The 11,406-nt window shown below is 34.6% G+C and overlaps 1 long non-coding RNA gene across 1 annotated transcript; it reads right to left on the bottom strand.

Annotated features, from left to right (window-relative positions):
* Nucleotides 1–5,487: 5,487 nt before the first annotated feature.
* LOC130014138 (uncharacterized) lies at nt 5,488–9,268 on the bottom strand. The gene is made up of 3 exons (XR_008789148.1): nt 9,228–9,268; nt 6,419–6,532; nt 5,488–5,614 (listed from the first exon to the last, which is right to left on the bottom strand). It is a non-coding gene; the product is annotated as an uncharacterized LOC130014138 (long non-coding RNA).
* Nucleotides 9,269–11,406: the final 2,138 nt, after the last annotated feature.

Raw genomic sequence — 11,406 nt, 5'->3', positions numbered from 1 at the left:
GCTTAATATGAAATTCCGGATATCATGTTATGTATTAGTGAAACGCACATTCATTGCTCTTTTCAAATGTCAATACTTTTCTCTGGTGCATTCAAGTTTATTTACCTCGAAAAACGATCAAAGAAAGTTGGATGGTATAAAACTATATTAAGTTATTTAGGGGGGTGGGGAGGGGGACTTAATCCGAAATTATCGATATCATGCTACCTATATCTAAAAGCACGGTCATTGCTCCTTTTAAATATATCAGTAATTTTCTGGCACATTCATATTTGCATATTTGAAAAAGTCGGGTGGTACGAAACTCTATTAAATGACGGGGGTAGGGGTATTTGAAGCAAAATACAGGTCTTGTTACATATCAATGAAAAGCACAATGATTGCTCTTTTCAAATAATTTTCTGGCACATTCATATTCTGACAACTTGCAAAACATAGATTAAAGTTGAAGTAAAGGAAGATTGAATGGGGGGTGGGGGATTTTCAATCTAAAGACGCGAGGCTTAATCCAAAATGTAAAATGTAATGAAAGAAATGTAAAATGTAGACACGTTATAAAACAACATTTTTCAATAAAACATTCCCTTCGACACATTGCAATTGACTTTTACATTTAACTTTAGCCTTAGAGGCATTTCGACTTTTCATTACCGGCATTAGGACTTTGTAAATTTTACATATAAAGGTGTGGGCTATTGAATGTTATCGTCCATGTCTCTTTATGTGTAATACATGGTCGTGGTGACCCACGATTTTGTATGAGGAACAAGATCCCTTCCGGACCCCTCCAAAACAGTATAACAGTATATGTGTGTGTGGGGAAGGGTGAAGGTCCCTCCCAGTGCCGCCTAATAATATTGGGCTGTGTGGAACATGCTAGAGTCGATTTGTAGAATATCTGACCCATGGTATATGTTTGACACTGGTTAAGCATCATGATTATGATTATAATGTTGAAAACCGTATTGAAACCGCATGACAAAGAAAACACGGATAATTACACTATGATGAAAAGTCTTATATGCATCTAAATACGAGCATTAACGAACGTCGCTCACAAATAAATTGTCAAGAAATGACACTTCAAAGTGATGCCCATATATAAATTGAACTTTAAAGCATAGGGGTCATGAGAGGATGAACTTTATCGATTTTCAGCGTTCCACGACTTTCCGCAAACGTCCACGCGATACAAACTACGTCATATGTAAAGATGCATTATGTAAGAGCTAAATCTGAACATTGCAGGTTTTTCTGTAGGCCTTAAATTTTATATAAATTATTATTTAGACATTTAATAACAAGACAAGCCTAAAATCAACGCCCTGGGCCAGAGATATAAACGGATCTAAACATCCGCGAGATTTAAAAAAGAATAGGTTAAGTTTTTATTGCCAAGTACCGTTTCTACGATAATGACCAATCTATGCTATATGTTCAAACAGTCATAACTTCGCTCTGAATAAAGTACTGTAATTTGTATGCAGGTTTCAATATAGTAATTTTTCATTATCTACATTGGAATTATTATATTCAATATCTGTGTATATAACTTATTAAATTTTATATGATTTTCGACATTATTTGATAGTATGTACATATCAGATCTGTTTATTATATGTTTTATAATCTTTGTATGAGGAGAGGGGTGATATAGGCACTTAATCCAGCACTTAATCTGAATCCTACATAATGCATCATTAGTTATTAAAAAGACTGCTAATTGTTTCGCTATATTCGTAAACTTGAATTACACCCGACATTTATTGAAGAAAATATATTGTGAAAAACAAACAATTGTGAAAGTTAATGTTTTTTATTACAAGTGTTACGATATAATAAGCACAATGAAAACAATCAATAAAAGTTACTAATAAGCACAATGAAAACAATCAATAAAAGTTACTAATTTACTAATTACTAATTTAGTATGGGCATATAGTAGGGTCAAAGTAATGAAAAAAATGGGCCAACCTCTAAAAAAAATTTGCAAGAATACGTTTTATGGTTGTTTCCTGTAGTATATGGTCTAGACAACAACATATCAAAAGTTGTCTGAAATTGAGCTACGGCAAATGGTCCAAATATGACGTCAAAAGAAAGGGCCGCCATTTGACCAAAATCCTTTTTTTCTGCTCATATTCTATCAATGCTATTGATGTAAAAGGCTTAGGTGTAAAACAATGCTACTATAAAACCAGTATCTTAGTAATTCATCAATCTGTGAGTGTTGTGCAGTGTTTCCAAGTGACGTCATGGCTTCATAAGGGGTCGTTTTGACGTTATGACGAAAATTGTTCCTTTTTGATGGTTTGTTAGCCATTTCATTTGAGGTTGTACATGGATGGATAGCATAAATGCGGGCAATTGCTGCAATAGAAATGCCGACGACGATTTATGGTCGGTCTCGACCTATATTATCACCCCCAAAAAAAGTCACAGTCCGAAATCCGTGCCAAAATGGGTCACATTGGCCAAAATTCAAAATGGCCACCGGTTTGAGCTGGTAAATTCAAATTTCCACCCAATTATCATAATATGGTCAAGTTTGGTATCAAAATAAACGTTTTGGGGGTAACTGAATCCATTTCCATACATACTTTTGTGTTTAGTGTTACCGCGGAGTCAGTATTTGGGGTTATTCAAGATGGCGGACAGTTTTTGCGGGAAAGTTCGAATTTTACATAAGGATCAAACTTGGTGTCAAAATATACGTTTTCGAGGTAGCTGAATCCATTTTTGTACATATTTTAGCGATTAAGTGATTCCCTGTGTCAATATAGGAGAAATTCCAATTAGGGATTTAGATTACAGATTAGGGAATGGAGGTTAATGATACACCTACGTTAAAGCTAATACAATGACATTCATCGAGTATCAACTAAATTTCTTTTGGAGTGTCGCCCAGCTCACTGCGTTAGCGGCGTATCGGTATGTCAACTCTGGACACTCCCAGGTCACTGTCGAAGCTGATCATGTCTATTGAAGCACTTTGCTAATTTAATTGACAAACTGATTCAAATGTTGAGACACGACGGATACAGTATCGCCTGTTTGTCATCATCCTCGGTTACCCAGTGTACTCATTCCGTTCTACTCCACTATACCCTGGGTTAATCCATAGGGTTTCCACGATCTCAAATTATCTGCCCTGGCCTAGAATGTAGCTACAGTCTACGAACCAATCAGAAAACAGTTCAGTTTACAAACCAATCGTTTCGCCATCGTTTTTATGTCCATTTACTAAATGATTTATGTAAATAATGTATATATTTATAATTTATTTATATTTAATTGTATTATCAAAATATGTAGTATCTGTTGTTGATTTCAAATATGTATAACACCTATATGTTTGACTTTTGTTATTATTATTACTATTCGTTCTTTGTCTGAAATATGTCATTCTGTTATGTTTATTATTATTGAACTTATACTTTGTAATTTGATTCACAACAACTTGTCTACGATATCACGTGGACATAAAATTCTGGGAACGAACGAACGATTCTAAATAAACTAATGACCCTACATTATATGAACGTCTGGTCTTCATTAACATAATATATAATTGGTTGTTAATAATTACGCATTTAGACTAGGCCAACTCCTAACATTGTCCGATGAGAGTTACTTCCCTTTGCCAACTTCCTTTTCAAATAACAATTTATTGGATTGGTCGATAAAAATAGCACAATCATCAAGGGCGGATAACTTGAAAACGTGTCTCCCCATAGATTAACCCAGGGTATAGTGGAGTAGAACGGAATGAGTACACTAGGTAACCGAGGATGGTTTGTCATATATGCAGTGAACTATTTGAAAATGATCTGCCCAACACTATTTCGGAAATAACGGGTATTGGGAGCGTCAATAAGGCGGCTAAGCTGGGAAATAATGGTCGTGATTTCAAGCTCGGTGAAAAATATTATGTGAAATGTCGCAACTTTCACTATTGCACAATGTTGTTACGCTATTTAAGTGGAGGTGCCTGTATCAAGGTCTAGACGGTCCGATGTGCAATAAAAAAAAATGCGTACCGTTGTCTTTTACATGGTCTGTAAGAAAGACTAGCAGACGGTGCATTACAACAGATATAACCGGTGACCGCTGCTACAACGCCTATTTTTTTGGACATGCCAAATGGACATTAATTTTATGTTATCTGGTATTCCTAAATAGATGGCACTCATTAATTACTTGAACACCTAACATATTTATAAAGCATCTAGCATTGAAATTGTTCATCACTCTGTGTAACTCTCATTGCAAAAACAAAAGAAACTGGAAATGGTTGATAACGCTCGAATCCGATGAGATTTCCTACCAGGGTAAAGTGTAGCGAGCGGGGGTGGCTATGAATGCAATAGTATTAGTTCGAGGAATGGGATTTCCACAAATTTTGACCCAGGGGAACCAGTTAATTACCAAAATGAGTCGAAAATGGAATCAGCTGCCTCCAAAACGTATATTTTGACACCAAATGTGGTCATGTTGTAAAATTTCGAATTTTCCCGCCAAAACTGGCCACCATGTGGACTTATTTCCCAATATTGACTCCGCGGTATAATTATTCACCAAAATGTGTATGGAATGGATTCAGTAGCCCCGACAGGATACATTTGGATACCAAGCTCGATCAACCTGCGACCATTTTGAATTTTCACCAAGTGACCCATTTTGGCACGGATTTCGGACTGGGACTTTTTTTGGTGTTAATATACACAAGACCGGACATAAATCGTGATCGGCATGCCTATTGCAGCAATCGTCTGCACTTTCGCTATCCATCCATAACGTCACTTGGAAACACATCACAACACTCACAGATTGATGAATTACTAAGATATTGGTTTTATACTAGCATTGTTTTACACCTAAGCCTTTTACAACAACATCATTGATAGAATATGAGAAGAAAAGGGATTTTGGTCCAATGGCGGACATATTGTTTGACGTCATATTTAGACTCTTTGCGATAGCTCAATTTCAGACAATTTTTGATGTTGTTGTCTAGATATGTTGTTGCCTTTTCTTGCAATTTTTTAGGGTTATTCTGCAGTTTGACTCTACTAATAGGGAATTAAACGTACTTATATGTGGTAAGTTTATAATATTTTCGATGCTGGTTTTAAATCGTTGATAAAAATTCGCAGGAAACAAAGTACTAGATTTATACACTGGTGGTCCCCGAGATGTGGTGTTCACCTTTTTTGCATTCTTTAAAAAGTTGTATTGAACGTGGTAATCACACTCTACTCGGTGTTAAATATTATATACAAGATATATATCGAGATAATTGATTAGGACTATTAAGATAAACCAAAGTTATTCCACTGGTGGTCGACAATTTGATGTAAATATGTGACGTAATTATATACAGGATATTGAGTTCATAAAATCTGTTACAGAGTTATACCATAACCTACTCAATGTTAACTCATACAAGACATATACTGGGATAATTCTTTATAGGAATATTGAGATAAACTAAGTTAAATAACTGGTGATCACAAAAGGTGGTGTAACTGTATACAGTATATTGTATACAATCATTCAACCACATACCAACAAATTGAAACCAACTATATTCTGGTATTTATATAGGTGGGATCTGAAATATCGAATGTTAAATTAATAAAATAAAATGTTACTAATATTGTTTACGTTAATTGTATACAATAACTGGTAGTTATATTTATCCAGACGGGTAAGCATACCAACTACATATTTATTACTGGTTAAATTTATCCAGATGGGTATATAAGCATACCAACTACATATTACTGGTTAAATTGATCCAGATCGGTAATCTCATACTAACTACATATTACTGGTTATTACCAACTCTAATTTTAGTACTAGGCCTAGAACACCTCCAGAGGACCTTTCTAATATAATGCTATAGTTTTTAAATTGTTAAATCAAGCTGATGGACTACATGCATACTGCCAAGTCCAGCTATCTGAATCTGTGTAATACTTTGACGAAGATATGCAAACCATCAATTTGCATGTAGGGTTGGGAATTAGTTCCATATTCCACAATGGAAATGTAAATAGATAACCATATCTATATACTTGGAAAGGTCATGGTAAATACAAAACAGAGCTATTTACTGGCGACGAGGGAGAGTGAAATAGAGTTTAGCGTTCACTCGATAAAAACTTGGTCATTTCGGGTCTAAAATAGGGTTAACTGTTATTTCAATAATTCGCTTGCTTGTAGGTTTCTTTAGCAGTCGAAGGAAACTGGGAGAACGGGAGAAAACCCACAAAGATAGACAGGTAACCATATACATTGTTACGTACAAGTGTGGGATCGACACGGTGTAACTTGACACCGTATGATCTAAATTGCAAGCATTAGATCATTCGACCGCCCCCCCCACCCCCGATATATACTAAACGTCCATTACCTCCTATTCTGTTACTATCTGTATTATCAACATTAGTAGAATTCTGAATCAATTCTTGATATGTTCCTTCAGTTGGATTTCTTTCACTAACTTCTAGACCATCATATGTCGACACTATTTAATGAATGATACATCTGTTAGCATCTTTATATTCATATATTACATGCCGTTTATCTATAATGATTTCGATAAAATTCAACTGTTTTGGTTCAATTGTTTACACCTCTAATCTAAACATATTTTGTACCGACAAGTAACATTTGTAAAATTATATTTTAGCTAAGTGAACTTCTTAAATTATTACAATAGGCATTGAGTATTTTAGTTAATTATAAACTACCAACTGCTCAGTCTGACAACCTTACAAGACATTACATAATTTAGTTAATTATAAACTAACTTTTCAGTCTGACAACCCTACCTACATATCTTAGAGCATTACAAGAGTATACTCCCACTGCTTGTTGATTTTTCGTCTTGCGACATGCAATATATAATGGCATCCGTGTTCAATTTAAATGGCGGCAAAAATAACGTTTTCCCGGTGGGGTGGGATATGTCATTATGTTGACATAAATTATTATCATAAAACATAAATTTCTAGGACTGCCCATTTATAATTAAGTGTTTATGATGCCCCTGGACAACTGGTTTGATTTGTGGCGAGGTGGGGTTGGTGGTTTCACGTTTCCGTGTGTTGGGGGGAGGGGGAAATTGACGGGAAATGTGTTCACGTCGATTTAATGATGATTCTCTTAGAGCTCGATGAAACATCTCTAAATATGTTTATAAGGTTCATATTGTGTGAAGCTGGGCGCCGGGATGGGTGACCATGGGTGGTGGGGGTGGGGCAACATGTGTTTTTGTGGACCGAAATCATTTGGTTCAAAATTGACCGTAAAAGTTTAAAAGTCGTTTCTCGTTAGCATTTTCGTTCAGTACCTATTTCGTCATTCAATATATTACATTATAGTGGTACTTTTCAAGAGATCTGGAAATGTACATAAAAAAACACAGTAAATCAGAGACATGTTTAGATATTAATTTATTCTTAGTCTTCATCAGAAGATTCAAAATCAAAGTTCATAATATGAGCATGATAAATATCTTCTTGGTTGCTGACCAACAGCTCGCATATTATATCCTTTGGATATGCTTCAGATACCGATTCACATTGTAAATCTTCATTCGAGCCATACAGTAAATGGTCACTACGGCAAGGTGGTAATAAAGAAAGGTCTGTTACTTTTTTCGCGATATTTTCTACCTTTGCCCTGTTTCATTATCGATACAAATGTGTATATTTGGATCATTGTTTGCGAGGAGGAGGATTGGTGTGTTTATTTCGCCCGAGCAAGAACGCAAAATACAATTTGTTTCATCACCTCCATTAATTTGCAATGCGAAGCTATTTTGGTGTCCTCGTGGCGTGTTGTCAGTTCTAGGATATTCTTGACACTTTCAACACTAACCTTGATATATTTTTGTTGATCCAATCAATATCTCGGCCTACGTGCTTTCAGTTGGTAATGACTATCTGTCATTTTTTTCAAACTTTCTAACAATTTTTAAAGACAAATGATGTTTTTGATGGCGTAATTGCTGGTATAGAAAAAAAAATGTTTGTACCTTGTACGGCGAAAGGCGACTTACATCAGTAGATGAAACTAGAATAAAGGCTTTCTGGAGGAATTTTAATTGTGATGAAAAAAAACAAACCTTTCTTTCTTTATTACCATCTTGTGTGAGTGGTCTTTTGCCGCACATTAAACGCAACAATATGACAGAACAAGATGACCCTGCGATAAAAGGCTCGAATGAAGATTTACAATGGGAATGGGTATTTGAAGCATATCCAAGGGATATATGCGAGCTGTTGATTAGCCACCAAGAAGATATCTATCCCGCTCATATTATAAACTTTGATTTTGAATCTTCTGATGATGTCTAAGAATAAACTAATATCTAAACATGTCTCTTTTTTTATGTACATTTTCAGATCTCTTGGAAAGTACAATTTTATACTTTCGATGGCCTACACTACATGACCAGTTGTACTTGGAGGTCGCGTCAGGGGTCATAAGCATATCCAAGGGATATATGCGAGCTGTTGATTATCCACCAAGAAGATATCTATCCCGCTCATATTATAAACTTTGATTTTGAATCTTCTGATGATGTCTAAGAATAAACTAATATCTAAACATGTCTCTTTTTTTATGTACATTTTCAGATCTCTTGGAATGTACAATTTTATACTTTCGATGGCCTACACTACATGACCAGTTGTACTTGGAGCTCGCGTCAGGGGTCATAAGAGAGGCTTTTGACCCTATGACGGCAGAGATTAATTAATCAATCAGCGTTGACGTTTCTAGGGGTTTACCCACAGTTCCGTTCAGACTGCTTCATTGGCTAATTTCTCACATCAACTAGACCGCCTGTTATATAACAACTCTTCCAGATCCTGGTGTCGTGAAGACAAGTAAAACGAAATTTTGAACTAAAAAACGAAACGAAATAGCATCTGTGTTTTAATAAGTTTGAACGAAAACCCCAACGAGAAAAAACTTTTCAGGCCCATTTTGAACCAAGTGGTTTGTGTCCCCAAAATTACATATGAATCTAGGAACTGAACGTCCAGGAAATATATTTTCTAAGGTCAATTAGTGAGTTGTACCACCGACGCGTTTTACGAGCAGTGGGAATCCAAAATAAAAAATGCCACAGATTCAACACGGCCCACGCCGATTTTCGAACCTTGGAGATATAGTGCGGTGACTGATATATGATATATCAATATACTTACTTAAACCATTATTATCATAACCAGTCCTAGTTGGTTGTCTGAAACAGGAATATGTGACATGTTTTATACATTTATTTTCTACAATTAATAATATTAATAGTTCAGTTGAGATGATGCCCTTTTTCATGTATATGCATTTCGTTCATACAAAATATTCTAATGTTTTACTGTATACAGTTAATTAATAAGCAATTATAAAACTTAGTGTCAGGGTAGAATTATGACAAAATGTCTTACCTGGTAGTTGAGATTTCACTACCTGAAATAATTCATATTAAATCATTATATAAATATTAACCGGTGGCTTAAATGTCGTTCGCATTCTAAAAAGTTATATGTACACATTTATTTCATAACTAAAATCTGTTTCATATTTTTGTCCACATTCAAACCAACTACCCCTCAGCCTAGATATTTCACTAGTCAGTAATATTCTACGGAAAAAATAATTATAAAAAAACTTTTTACCTTTTAGTAAAGTCTTTTGTATTACCTTTTTGTGACTGTTGATATTTCCGTCGGTAATATATAGTAGATATAATAGTCAATATTGATAAGATGGTTACAAGCGCCAGCAGCACCGATAAACCAACAACAACACCTTCTTGACTTTCGTTTGAGGAAACATTACCTGAAGCAATACAAATAGCTATAAAAATATATTAAAAACAAGAAAGGAACGAGAACTAAACGTGAACAATATGGGTGATTTTTTGTTGAGATTTTGGTGGGAATGTCCATTTGGCTTCACATTCCATCTTGTCATAACTGATCGAATTAATATACATGAATAGACACTGGGTAAACAATGACACCCCTGTTTACCTACCAAACTTTAACGTCTGTACTGTAGATGATTTCAGATACACTGGTTGACTATCACCATATTTATTTCTAGCTATAACTCTAATATAATATGGTGTATCAGCTTGTAGATTATTTATACAATAATCAGGTTTAGATTCTGGTAGAGGTGTAGAACTATTCCAGGTTTTATTATCTACTGAATGTTGAACAATAAATTCCTGTTGATCTCCACCATTAAATCCTGGTGTCCATGTAATACAGATACTGTCATGGCGTATTGCTGATGAGTTGATGTTGGAAGGTACATCAGGCTTAGCTGGAAGTTATATACAAATTATATACACATATTAAACAAAACATTATATTTGGTGGTGACGAGTTGATGTTAGAACTAGATCAGGTTTATCTGAAAATTATATACAAACACGTTGAATAAAGGATAGAGTGTTGTTACGGTTAGTAGATAACTAAATTTACTTATCCAACAATTTGTTTGTTTAGATACAGTAGCTACTTATTTCAGTGTTTGATTACTAGATGTTAAACAAGGATGTCGAAACATCAGCTATAGTCTCGAATCTGTGTTTGTTAATGGAGACGTAAACTTGATATTATTTGAAATACTGACTGTGTTAAGTGAAATCAACCTCTTGATCAACATTATCCAGAAAACCTGAACTTTTTCTTTGATATAAATGACACTGCGTACAGTGATATTATCTGCAATTGGAGATTCCCATTTCTATTTTCTATTAGATAGTTACACTGCACACCTTGAATCGGTTTACAGTCTTATCCTTGTGAATATTACAACTAGTTACCCACTTGGTTTACATATATACAACCAGGAAGTGACGTGGATTGCATATATAGACATTAAAGCCTAGATAATCTGTCCATGTTACTTTCATACATTTTCATTATATTAAAAAAACACCAGAATATGTATAATTAAACGATTTCTTCATTAAAACAGTATCCAGCAGAAGTATAATAATTAATGTACTTACCTTTGACATCTACAGTAATAGTTTCTACAGCTGGATTTTCACATTTCCATTCTCCATTATCCCTGTCTTTAGATACAATAGCTATATTAATAGTAACACTGTTACTAGTTTTACTAACTGTATAGTATATGTTGTAGTTGTATTTTGTAGTGGCTGTACTCGGGTCACCAAATATCTTACATGGTTTAGTTAATATGCAAGTAGTTACAGTTACAGAATCTTTAGTAATTATAACTATCGACGTATTAGTTGTACATGTTAAAGATGCTGATTCACCTTGTATCCATTGATTTGGGTGTAATGTAATACTTGTCACACCTGTAATATATAACATAATAATTAATTCATATTATGATATGATA

Source organism: Patella vulgata, chromosome 8 (genome assembly GCF_932274485.2).
Source record: "Patella vulgata chromosome 8, xgPatVulg1.2, whole genome shotgun sequence".
Taxonomy (NCBI): Eukaryota; Metazoa; Mollusca; class Gastropoda; family Patellidae; genus Patella; species Patella vulgata.
This window is presented reverse-complemented; position numbering and strand designations above follow the sequence as displayed.